Source organism: Balaenoptera physalus, assembly GCF_965194825.1.
Source record: "Balaenoptera physalus genome assembly, chromosome: 18".
NCBI lineage: Eukaryota > Metazoa > Chordata > Mammalia > Artiodactyla > Balaenopteridae > Balaenoptera > Balaenoptera physalus.
The window spans coordinates 67,844,517-67,858,097 of record NC_138899.1 but is presented as its reverse complement, the minus strand read 5'-3'; the positions used below and the strand labels follow the sequence as shown (position 1 = coordinate 67,858,097).

The window sequence follows — 13,581 nt, the reverse complement described above, 5'->3', positions numbered from 1 at the left end:
AAATAGCCCAAGAAAAAAATGGGAGAGGGGGATTTATTGCCTTACATAATACACAAATATTCCTATTTCTCCTTCAGTTCTGAGTTCTAAGTGTCACCTCCTCTGGAAAGTTTTCCTGAACCCCTACAAATCCCAACTAGGTGATACCATAGGATGCCTCAGAGATCCCATCTTGGGGTGAGTTTCATTTGAGAATTTTTTTTTAAATTCTATATTCCTAGGAAAAGACTAATAGTTTTATAGCCATGGTAATAAGTAGCACCAGAACTTTAAAATCGGTTTCTTCCGTGACAACTTGCCTCAGGAAACATACTTTTGTAAGCCAGCCAATCAGTAGCAACTCCTCATCAATCAGGAATCAGCCAATCAGAAATAGACTCAGACTCAGTCCTCTAAACTCTCCTTTAAGTGCCAACCAATCCACAGCAGTCTCATCAAAACATACTTCTACAGACGATGTTCAATTCATTTACATGCTTGAAATTTTGCCAAACTCTGAACCGCGTTCTTTTTCTGAACCTTGTGTGAGATCAATAGCCTCCTCCGCTCAGAGAGACCGTGCCTGGTTCAGCAGGACAGGTGTCAATAGTTCCAGCAGCAAGTACCTGAATCAGTCACGGAGGCGTCAAATTCAGGGATGAGATGCCTCCCAGCTTGTCTATTTGATGGACGTGTACAAATCCCTTCCTGAAGACTCAGTTGAGTTTTCACCTTCACTGGGAAAACTTCCCACCCTGCTCTCCCCACAAGCAGAGGTGAGGTTTCCCTCTACTCTTTTTCTATTCTACCCAAGGCATAGATCTGTTAAAATACATACCCATTGTTTCATCACTGTTGGACTATTTGTCATTCTCTCCAACTTTAAAAAAATTTTTATTTTATATTGGACTATAGTTGATTTACAATGTTGTGTTAGTTTCAGGTGTACAGCAGAGTGATTCAGTTATACATATACATACATCTATTCTTTTTCAAATTATTTTCCCATTTAGATTATTATAGAATATTGAGCAGAGTTCCCTGTGCTATACAGTAGGTCCTTGTTGGTTATCTGAGTTTGGGATTGACCTATACCTTCTCTCCAATTAAATGGTGAGCTTCCTAGAACAGGGTTTTGTTTTTATCTTCATGACTTAAACATCTAGAACATTTATGCAATATTCATTCAATAAGCCTTCACTGAGTACTTGCTATGAACCAGCCACAGTCTGCCTCAACCCTATTCTGTCCTACAGATTCCCTGTAATAAGGGAAGAACACCTCAACACCAAAAAAAGGAAGTATTACTTCTCATTGTCTTGAGAATGACATCACCCTGTTACCCTAAGAGTCTCTGTGCTTCTGTGATGGGCTTTGATTGCCATTCTCCATCCCAGGGAGAGCTGCACTGTGATGCATTCAGTGTCTCACGAAGTCCGTGTGCCCTGGGCACTCCCTGTAATTTAAGCTGTCCTACCAAGAGACAAGCAGAGAACTCAGAACATTTGCCCCAGCTGATTAGCATTATAATACATGTGATATACGACTGTTGACGATGAATGCCCCCAGCAAAGTGGAATATTTGATATACCTCTCCGGGATTGCCTGATTTTTATTGCTACTTTTTAAGAACTCGTATAAATCAGAGCCACCTCTTCTCATAAAATTGTTGAGATTTTTCTAATATTATTAAAATCTAATATGTCATTTCAATGATATTGGGAAAGAAATAAATTATACTGGAGAAGTCAAGTGGATTCTGATGTTCCAATAGTTGTTTTCCTTTATTCACATCACCAGCAATGGGAACATGCAACATATTCCAAAAAAAAGAAACCATTTTTAGAAGCTACTTTCATTTGGAGGCATTAATGGGTTCTTTTAATAGCCTGATTTTCCCCTACCTAAGATTATCCAGAACACTTGCGAAATATTTTGATATTTATAGTTGTAACACACCAGTAATTTCAATCACTTAAGCTCCCAGATGACATCATAGGAGTACTATCTCAAAATTAGGAATGTTTTACAAACTTTTTCTATTTCTATTATGTATGTTTTTATCATATACATGTATGTATTTCTATTATTCCTTTAACAGCTGTTCTACAGTCGGGGCTAGCATAGCAAAATCAGCACCTAAGGTGTTATTTTTAAGCACACACAGTAGCCTATCTGGAAACATAATAGTATGAGTATGAGCATTGTGAGCTACATTCTCTGGGGAACAAAGGCAATAAACAGAGTCAGAATTTCTTCATGGCCTAATGTAAAAAAGATAATCTTCTGCTGTATCGTATACCCATATCAACATGCCTATAAAAGCAACATGTTTCTAGATAAAACACAGAACCCAAAGATAAACATATATATTTTTCTGAGTTAAGACTCATCTAGCTTAACTGCATATTTTTACAAAAACCATCCTCCCAACCTGGAAAGCTGCACTTAGATACACAGTCAGACAGATATCAACATGCAGGGATCTTGAGGCATTAGGAAGAATAAGTATGAAAATGTCAAAAGATATTATTTTGGCTACATAATTAAAAGAAGAAGATAACTTCTAGAATTTAAGTGGCAAGTTACACATTTTAAAATATTGTAATTATATTCTTTCAAAGTCTAAAATAATAGTGCAAAGAGCTGGAAGAAAAATGCTCATTGGAGTTTGAGACATTACAACTCTCCATAAGCAGAGCCCATTATGACTATCTTTGAGCATAACAGTTTTACACCAGGAATAGATCAAAGTAATGTAACAGCCTTGTGTATATAATTACAACTTTCCATCCTTTGAAGACAGTATAGTAGATGTGGGTGTGTACATGTACCTGTACGTAAAGGCATGCTCTTTTGGAAAAAAAACTGGGCCAAAATTCTCTTGCTTAGGTTGTGTTGAGTTCCAGTTCTTTGGGTCCATTTTCTCCCCGCATGTTAGAGGTCTAACACTTCCACTCCTGCTCCTTGTGAAGTCAGTTTTCCACTCTTCCAGTTAGAAACCATAAAGCTCTTTAATTCTTCCCTCTTCTTCACCCTCTATACTTCTATCCATTCTTAGCATAGTCCTTTGCATGCAGTAAGCATTCGACAATTATGTCTTCAAATTACTTGCTATGGACATATTTTTACTTCCAAGTGTTCTAGCCTTTCCTTTTGTTCCTTATTTCTGCAGCGACCCTACTCATTCCACCCTAATCATTCCACTGTAGTCCTAGGCACTCTATTCTTATTTACCCTACAGGAAACTAGCTGCCAGATTAATCTTCCTAAGGTATTACTCTATTGATCACCTTGAAAATCCCCAATAACCACTGTTACTTTAGTTTTCAAATCCTAATGCTATTTCCTTTTTTTAAGTGACTTTCTAACCTGAATGACCACAGAGTACTCATCAATACTTTCATTTTATACCACTAAAAAACCTATTTTCACCATCATTATCCACTACTAAGGTGCAGGGTTTTTTGGGGTTTTTTTTTTTGGTTTTTGGGTTTTTTTGGCTGCGCAGCATGGCTTGTGGGATCTTAGCTCTCCGACAGAGACTGAACCCGGGCTGTGAGAGTGCAGAGTCCTAACCACTGGACAGCCAGGGAATTTCCTAAGGTGCAGTTTTAACCACACCCTTTGATGTCCTCCCTGACTATAGACTCTCCTCTCTTTATTCAGTTATCCAAATGCATCCTTCAATTTCCAACCCAAACCTACATCCTTCATTAAACCTCCCTAGTTTCTACTTCAAGTACTTCATTATTTTTCTGAACAATTACAGTCTTTAGTCTACCTTGCAACGTTCATTATTTAATTATACATTATTATTAATTCCCTTCTAATTTTCCCTTAATTTCCTTCTGATTATTCTGGTCTGGTCTATCCAATTTGGTGGTTCAATTTTTAAAGGTAGGACAGGTTTTAACCACCATCTCTGAGCTCAAAAATCATGAATAATAGGCATAGAAGATATAGTTACTTATTTTGTCAATGCTATATACTGATTTTGATGTACTAAGTCAGAAAACATCAGACAAAATAATTGAAAGAAAAGTAAAAACTACTTTTTCCAAGAAATCAGTGTCAATGATAAGCATCATATGTAAGTTATGGAAAACAGCAGGTGCATTAAGTTCAAATTCATCAATATGAATTTGAAAGCTCTTTAAGAAAATTCAGAAATTGCTTCAGTAGACTTTACTTTTCTTGTTCTTCCCGTCACCAGTTATTCTAGTAAGCTTTCTTAAGATGTAAATCAAGGAAGATGAGAAACCCGTATATTCCTATTAGTGGAAAATAATATGATTACATTTACAAGAAGACAAGCTGACAATTAGGAAAATTTGTTTCAATTAAGTTAGCTTTTTAAATGTATTCGATTTAGTATTAGGTTAACATATATCCATTCATTTAAAGTGAGATGGACACATTTTGTTTTCTGTAACTGACATTTTCATTATTGAGAAATGATCTCCTTCCTTTATCCATCCAAATCCCAACTGCTTAACCTTAGACATAGTAAGCACTCAAAAATTATTTCTTCAGATGACTTGCAATGAACACATTCTTACTTCCAAGTGTTTTTTCTCCTTATTCCTACAGTTACGCTAGTCATCCAGACCCTTATTTAAAATACTATAAATAATAATAAGCACTTGTTAAGTAAACATATTGATCTACAATGATTTTCTGGTGTTGTTTTGTTTGCTTAGGACAAGGTAATAGGTACAGACAGAGCCATAGTCTGTGACTCAATAGCAACAGCTCATATATAAAAAGGCAGCATTTGCTGACCCTACTGTGTAATGCAACTCCTCAAGTGACTTCTCTGTTAATTTGCTAAATTTTAATTTATCTATTTATTTTCTTTTAGACAGTTTTTCTTTGTAACTTTTTAAAAATCCATAATATTACCATAAACATCTTTGTTTGTATAGAACTCATTTCAACCTTGCATTAGTTGCTAGGATAAATTCTTAAAATGGCAATAACTGTTTCAAAGGAATAAAAATATCATCTCCTCACTGGGGGCTAACTAATATACTAACAATAAACTAATTCCTTTCTGAAAAGTGTGGTAACCGTGTATACATTTTCTATAACTTAGCATTCCTATTTTTTCCTTTTCCTTTTTCATTTCTGTTGCTGTTGGGTTACGGTTAGGGCTTTGTTTCTCTGAGAATTTAAGAGGTTAAAATGGAGCTAGGGAACTTTTCAGCTAATTTATTTCTGCTGTTTCAAATTATGTTTAGCAGGATAATGTAGCTTATTTTACTTTGAAATATCCTTGAACCACAAATAATGGAGGCACTGTGTTGGCAGACAAGATTGTCTGGAATAGAAGAACCCAGTCACCGGATCTATATTACCTGGGTTCAAAGCCCAGCTCAGCGACATTTATCAGTCCTGCAATCCCAAGAAAGCTATTGTGCTTAGGTCTTGGTGCTACCTTTTAAAAGAGACACTGATAAACAGAGCAAACAAAATGGCAAGGGGTCTGGAAAACGTGTCGCAAAAGACAGTTGAGCAAATCAGCAATATTTAGTCTGGAGAAAAGATAACACGGTGGGGACACGATTGCTGACCTCAAATACCTGGAGAGCTGTCATGTGGAAGAAGGAGTAGATAGAATCCATTTCATGCCAGAAAAGAGAATAGATGGAAATGACAAGGAGGCAGTGTTCAGCTTTATGGAAAGATGGACTTTCTAATAATTACAACTTTTCAGTGATAAATCCGACTGCCACCCGGAGCAGCAAGCTTTCTGTCATTGGAGGATTTGTAGCTGCAGCCAAATGACCATCTATCTTAGATGGTGAAAGTTAAATGATGAAGTCTGGATAGGAAGGAAGGAGATGGGGAATGGAATTTGGGGGACCTGGCAAAAGATAACAGGGCTGAGCCTGGAGGGAGCAAATTGGGAACACTGCTTGAGATGCTAGGAGGTCACTGGCAGAAGCAAGGCTGGCATCTTTCTAGGTCGGGGCTAGAAAATTGTTGGAAAATGGGGTCTAGAGATTGATTCATAAATAAGAAAGGAAAGAGAATATTTTTTGAAATATGTTAGTGACCTACCAATGAAATCATTCTCGAGGACTAAGTCATCTTAAAAACTAATTTCTGAAAATAAATCTGTAATTGTTTCTCTGTTATGACCTTATAATTCTGTTCTGAAGCTATCAAAACAAACTTTTTTCCCCCTCTAGGAATGTGTGCACTATTCATTTCATATTAAACTTAGATTTTTAAAATTTATTTAAATTTATCCCTTAGATTCCTCTGTCTCACAGAACTTAATTCGTGTGAGTAGACGGGAGAAAGCACTCTATTTCAAAGGGACTTTTGTAAAACTTCACATGGTATATTTCTAGGACACAGTGAATACTTCATTGGAGGCCTACTAATAGGAGTCGAAAATAGAATTGCTGTAAGACACCTACAGAAGTCATCCCATAAGATTTTGTTTTTAATTTAAATCCCAGTAAGAGAAGAGTTTTTCCCTTATTTGTTCTTTGTTTAGTTCTTCTGGGTTCAGCTGAGTGGTGGCCTCTTGTTTCAACTGTGCTTAAATTCCACTTCGTTCTGAGTTTTGTTTGAAAACTTGTGGGCGGAAAATCCACAGTTATTCATGCCCTAGGATCATTGGCTTTAAAAAAAGATCTTAACATGACACAGCCAAATATTGGGGAAAACTATTTTTAAGGGCGTCAAGTCAAGGCTTTTATGCTGAACCTCGGGCCACACTGAGTTCTTATTGCTGGCTCAGCTCAGCTCCCTGCAAATCACAGTGACCTGGCCTTTCCTCTCTTCTCCCTCCTCCATCAGTTACTTTTCTCAACAAGAAGGATTTTCACAATTGTGTGGATTGAGTAGGTTTCCAAGTATGTAATCCAGTTATCCCCATTAGGAAAGCCCGTCAAAAGATAATGCTCTCATGGACCACTTTCCCCTCTCTGCAGTGCTCAGTAAGCCTTTCACTGAATAAGAAAAACATACGCAGGTTTTGCCAAATGTGCTTTAAAATGTTTTTTTTTTTTATAAGTTTGCCAACCCATGGTGTAGATCAGTGGTTTTTTTTTTTTAATTTTTTAATTTATTTATTTATTAATTATTTTTTTAAATTATTTATTTATTTATTTTTGACTGTGTTGGGTCTTCGTTTCTGTGCGAGGGCTTTCTCTAGTTGTGGCAAGTGGGGGCCACTCTTCATCGCGGTGCGCGGGCCTCTCATTATCACGGCCTCTCTTGTTGCGGAGCACAGGCTCCAGGCTCACAGGCTCCAGACGCACAGGCTCAGTAATTGTGGCTCACGGGCCCAGTTGCTCCGCGGCATGTGGGATCTTCCCAGACCAGGGCTCGAACCCGTGTCCCCTGCATTGGCAGGCAGATTCTCAACCACTGCGCCACCAGGGAAGCCCTAAAATGTTTTTTTTTAATGGCATATTTCAGAATGTAAAAGAAAGAACAAACTAGCAGTAGTCAGATGACTTGAATTGTAATTCATGTAATTTATTTTTCATTTCAACAAATGTATTTAATTCTAATGTCATTAATTGCGTGAACTTGAAAAAAACCCCACTGAACCCAGCTAGGTCTCAATTTTCTCAGATACAAAATGATACTATTGATACTTAACCTGCTACAATGTGCAGTGGTTGTTTCGCTCCCTGGAATTGCAGCTCCTTTCTTCTAAGTGAGAAATTCCCACAGTGTGAATCTTAGTGGTAAGGAGAGCTACTCAACACCAGGAGGCCAAAAAGGGCAGACACACACTTTCCCCGTGCCCTTGGCAGCTGGAATGTGGGCCAGAGACTTAAGCTGGAAAAATCCATGCCTGCCTTGATGTTTGAATTTACAGTGACAGAGAGAGAGGATTCATTTGGTCCGTGGCTGCCGTGACATCTCGAGTCCAAGAGCAGCAGAGGTGATGTTTACAGAGCTGCTGCCTCACACCCAGTGTTGGCTGTAGTGGAGGAGTCGCCTGCAGGGTCCACTGTCCAGCAGTGGCTGCAGTGCCATCCCCACCAGACCCTTGCCAAGCAGGACTTTGCTTCTGGTTGCCTAGGCTTTTTGGTTCATGGTCACTTTTCTGAGCCTGCTATTGCCTTCCCAGAAATGATGAGAGCAATCCAATATCTTTTCATTTCTTTTTTGCTTCATTCTCTTTTGCTTGCTACTAAGAAAACTGAATAATACACCTGGCTACCTCCCAAAGCTGTTGTGAAATCTGGCTGAGTTGTTTCAAGTGAGATTGGGGGGAAGAGGATGGAGAAAGAGTCAAAGATGTGTAGCGTGGGCTAAGTTGAGTAGATGAGCTAAGATTCCATGGGAGAGTGAATATTTGCCATCAGCCTTAAAGGTTGAATTGGAGCTTAAAAGAGGATACAGACACTGGCTTTGCAGTTGGAGCTAGGACTCTCTTTTCCTCTCCAGCCCTATACCCAGATCTCAACCTCCTTGGTTCAGTTTCCTCACCTATGATAGGAGGAAGTTATGGTATCATAAATGGTCTATAAGGTTCTTGTAGTTCTTAAATTTCTGATAGACTCCCATGGGCAGAGAAGGAGAACATTGCAGGTAGAAGGAGCATGGTGGGCTAAAAAGTGAAGGTTAAAAAGGTGAGATGAGCAAAGATCTAGAAGGAAGACAGCAAGTTCAATCCCCAGACAATGTATAGTTTAGCATAAAATATAAAGATGAAGACAGTGTGTTTTACTTGACAGACAATGGGAAGCCAGAAGAGATTTTAGCAAAATGCTATGATCAAAGATGAACTTCTGTTTTTTTCTGGAGTGATGCATAGAATGGAAGATAAGACCATAAGGAGACTGGGATTTGCAGAAAGTTAAAAGAAAAATAATGTTGAACTGAACTAGGATGATGACAGACAAGATTGGGAAGAGAGGACAGTTGTGAATGACATTGTGGAGATAGATTCTCTCCAACTTAATGACTCCAGAGAATTGAGGGAAGTCACGGTCAAGATAACTTGCAGGGCGAACGTCACCCGATAGAAGGTTTATAAATCTGTTTGGCAAGAAAGTTGAAATAGTAGATTCAGATGATTCAAAAGATTCAGAAAGAGCGAGATGTGTGCATAGTTTGAGGGGGTATTGCTACTGAGGGAGATTGTTTTCTACAAAATAGGAAAAATTAAGCAAGATTTTAACCAAAGATGAAACAACTAGAAAGATTGGAAATCCAAGCAAGAGAGGAAAACTGATAGAACAATTAATAGACATAATTAGGGTATATTATTTGTTATGATCACAATCAAATGTTTCACTTTCACTAATAAGATACTAAGAAATAAATTCAGAAAATGAGATAAGGAGAACCAAAGAGAAACTAAGAGTTTGCCATCTTTACTTCATAAAAATTTGGAATATATCTCTTATCTATCTTTCTATACCTATATATTTTTAGATATAGAAAGGTATTTGAAAACAATGATCATTTTTCTTTATTTCAACTTTGCATATATGCATATACATTTTGTTATTTCATATTTCCAATAGCTTCATGAGGAAAGTCAAGGCAGTATTTTTACCTTCCTTCTCTCCTCTCCAATCACATTTTTAGAAGCGGAGACAGTGACTTGTCCACAGCTCCAAGCAAGTAAGTGGAAAAGCCAACTTCAAAGCAGGGTTTTCTGACTTCTAGTTCAGTGTTCTTTCTTTTTCCACATAGTAGACCCCCATCTGAACATAGCTTCGTCTGGAAGATCTGGGTATTTATGACACTATTTGTATCCCCTTATGATAGATCCATCTTGAAAATTTACCTATCCTCATAATGAATTTTACTTTAGATTTGTATTGCCAGATTTTAATTTTGATTTTCTTGTTGATTAAAAAATATAGCTACTTAATGATGTTGTATGTAAACTGCCCATGTCAATGAATACAAACATTGTCATACAATTGAAAAAAGAACAATCAATTCATTGGCAAAGGGCACAAGCTATGAGTTCTAAGTTTTCTAACCTAGTAGTAGTGACTTATTTTTTATTAACAGAGTCAGTCTTTCTGGCAAGAATGAAAACGATTGCTTCTGAGCACAGAACATAAGGAAGGAAAATCGCGGGTCATCCATAAATTTGCTCTTATGGCACCAAATACCAAAACCCAAAGGGTTACCAAAGGGGAATTTGTCCACAAAGACTGAGTCCCTTGTTTTATAGTTGAGGAGACTGTGGTTGCAAAACAAAGGGAACTGCTGCAAGTCACATAGTGGGTGTCAGAGCCAAGGCTGGAACCCAGCTCTTGGTCAATCAGCGCAGGGCTGTTTACACCTTCAGCACTGCTCTGAAATCAGTTAAGTTTGGATTTATAGGAAGCCATGGTTTTGAAGCTATCAAAGAATAAAATTCTATTGAGAACGATTACAGATTTTTGACATAAAACTTCAATCACTCATCTGTAAGTATTTTTAAGGCGCCTATGAGGCAATCTCTATTGGAGTCTTTTGAGCCAGTAGAGGAGCATAACAGATGTGAAATAAACCCTGAAGTGACACTGTAACAATCAAAATGTAACCAGGTGTATCTTTAGCTCCAGTCTTACTTTAGAGTACCAAACCCGTTGTCCAGTTTCTACATGAATATCTTGCCTGCATCTTAAATTCATCACATTACCTCTTTTATTTTAGGGCACAAATTCTCTGGTGCTTAACCTTAGGTCAGAACTCCTTTGAGTTTTAGCGATCAATAAATTTAGCTTTAGGTTGATTTGAGGAGACATTCTGGTGTGTTTTTCATAGAGTAAACAAATTTAAGAATTTATTATAGAGGATATTTTCCCCAGAATATATACAGCAATTGTCTAAAAGCTTAAAAAGGTAAGAACTGAAGAATTAAGCTCAGATTTTAAAAAATTACAAGTTTGTCAACTTATTTTATCTCTTGTAATATTGTGAATGTTGGCCATAAAATATCCTTGCTAATTTAAGTATAGAAATATTTTAACACTGAGCTATTTATCTTAATGTGAGATCATTACCACCAATAATATTTGCTTTCAGATGAGAATTTAATATTTCACTATTATATCAACGATCATCAATGCAAAATATATTTAAGCAAATGACAGTATGTGTTACCTTCGATGTAATTTAAAAAACCCAAATAACTAAGACATTTACCAAAAAATAATAGTAATTCCTAAGAATCATTCCATCACTTCAGTCAAGGCAGGCTAAATTAAAAAGTCAAAAAAGATTATAATTTACTGATTTCCTTAGGCTACTTGAAAATAAATGTGGACCTCTATTCTTCTTCCCATGAAACAAAATATTGAACCCTGCCCTTCGGGCATACTGCCATACCTCAGATGCTGATCTTATCATTGCTTGCAAGTCAAACAGAGTTGGACTTTAAAAGGAAGAAAGGAAATGCCTGGAGCCATTGGGAAGCATCAGGGGTCAGGATGATGGTCTCATTCTGGTCAGAACATACTCAGAGTCACAATGCCTGAATAAGGATGACTTGGCTTCCAGCTGACATTTTTCAATCAAGACACATAACCAGAATTTGAAATACAATATATAAAGAACCATATTCTGAAATTGATGTCCTATTTCACTTGGCATCTTCCCATTTGTTTTATTTGTGAACAGGACATAATAGATGTTTTCCTTGTCACTACAATTTGAATTCTGTATGTAATAATAAATAAGCATACTAAATTAGAAAATAATAATGCCCAAAGCAGATTGGAAGTTGATGAAGAGTTGGTTGGGGATTTTCTCATACATTTAAAAGATTGGTCACATCCCTTCTGTGTTCCTGGATGTTCATTTTGTACTAAATTGTGAAATGTATGTATCAATTGTAAGCGGGAGTTCAAAGTTTCCTAAAAGTACAATATGTATAGAATAAGCTGAAATATATTCAGTTAACTAAATGTTATTTGTTTGGATAAGTGGCTCACTTAAAATTAGTCTCTCTCTCCCTCTCGACTCCCAGGGTCAGACACTGCCCAGCGGGCTTCCTGGAGCCGTCTCTGATTATCACTCAGCAATACTTATGCACAGAGGTAATGCTGTGGCCTTGAAAATAGCTCTCGATGCTTCAGGCAGGGATCAAAACCCTAAACTGGAGGAGCTCAGGAGAAAGACACAAAAGGTTTAAAGGGATAAATGCTTCTCACTGCAATGTACCCGCATATGCATCTTATATCTTCAATTTGGACTGAAATGTAAAAGGGAATAACACTGTCTTACACTCCTTTTTTTCCCCCCCAAATCTAAAATACCTTTAAGCAGGAAAAGGGCAGGATGACCATTATTTCAATTTTATATTCCAATTAATTATCTGATTTGTATTATTGGAGAGAAAAGAACATGACCCAAAAACATTTTGCTCAGGATAACCAAGACTGCTTAAAGCACCAATCTCAAATGGCAGAGTTTTCATTGTGAGGGTTTGGGGGTGGGGGAAGCAGTTAGAAAACCTTTCGGAAAGGGAATCTACACACTTCTGAAATCCGACAAACACAAGGGGGCAGGCAGAGCGCGAGTCTGACTTGGAAACCTGCTGACTGAGTGTAGCTAACCTATTTTAGTTCGCCCTCCGGGTATTTATCAATTCTCCTGGCAGGCCAAGAAATGTGATTCTGACACGCGGGTCTAGTTAGTACTTGGTCTAATTACTGCGAAGAGAACAGGAACGTCTGCAATGACCACTACCTCAACAGCGGCGGCTTTGGAAGAGCCCGGGGGCTACATACCCTGGAACGTATCCTCTGGTGCGACTCTCTCGATTCCGCTCTGATGGCGTTTCTCACATATTCCAAGTGCCCCTTTTTCCTTTTACTCTGAAATTTGGTTGCAAAGGAGGGGCTTGTTAAAATCTCACCAATCCGAGAACTGTAGTCATTGTAATTTACGAGGAGACAGCGGGGGGCGGGGACGAGGGGAGGCGCAAACTCCTCCAGACGGGCTTTTAATTCCAGCTTTCCTTCTTATGCGCGTAGGCCCCAGAGTTTCTCCCTAAACTGCTCTGGGTTTTGATTCACCCTCAAGCCACGTTGCGTCTAACTTTCCTCTCGGGTTTGCAAGTTACAGTGAGAAATAAGCATTCCCTGCGCGGGATCCCATTGAATTGGGGGCATGGGAGCTAAAACGGGGGTATTGCTGGATCGCAGGCAGCTGGAAAAGTGAATCTAGCTCGGCGGCGCGTTCCGGCTCTGGCGCTGGAGAGCCGCAGCCCTAGCAGGGCCGAGCGGAGCTAGCGCCCTCACTTCCAGGACAACGCGTCGCGCGTTCTATCTCCTCCCCTCCGCGCGGTTTCCCGGCCTCGGCCCCTAGGAGCTGATTGGCAGAAGTCGCTACCCAACCCTCGTCTCGGGACCGCCTCCCGGGACCGACGATTGGCCTCCTGGGAGGACTGGAGTAAAGGGGTGCGAGGGGAGGGATTTCCCTCAAAGCTCAGGGTCCCGGGACCTGGGAGGGAGGAGTGCAGGGACTCAGTTCTCCCCTCGACCGAGCCGCGAGCCGCGGAGCTGGACCGGCCGGGACGGTTTAGCCTCCCCGGCAGCTCCGGGGGCCGTGCCGAGCCTCTTTCCCATCCTTCTGGTCCAGCCTCGGCTACAGCAGGAACCCCCGGGCGCC

General features: G+C 39.0%; 1 long non-coding RNA gene across 1 annotated transcript in view; it reads right to left on the bottom strand.

The window, feature by feature from the left end:
* The window catches only part of LOC309647883, a 42,839-nt gene that overhangs the window by 29,116 nt on the left and 142 nt on the right, over positions 1-13,581 (bottom strand). The window contains exon 2 of the long non-coding RNA XR_014256347.1: positions 12,699-12,785. This is a non-coding gene — a long non-coding RNA (uncharacterized lncRNA). The remainder of the gene's footprint in view (positions 1-12,698; positions 12,786-13,581) is intronic.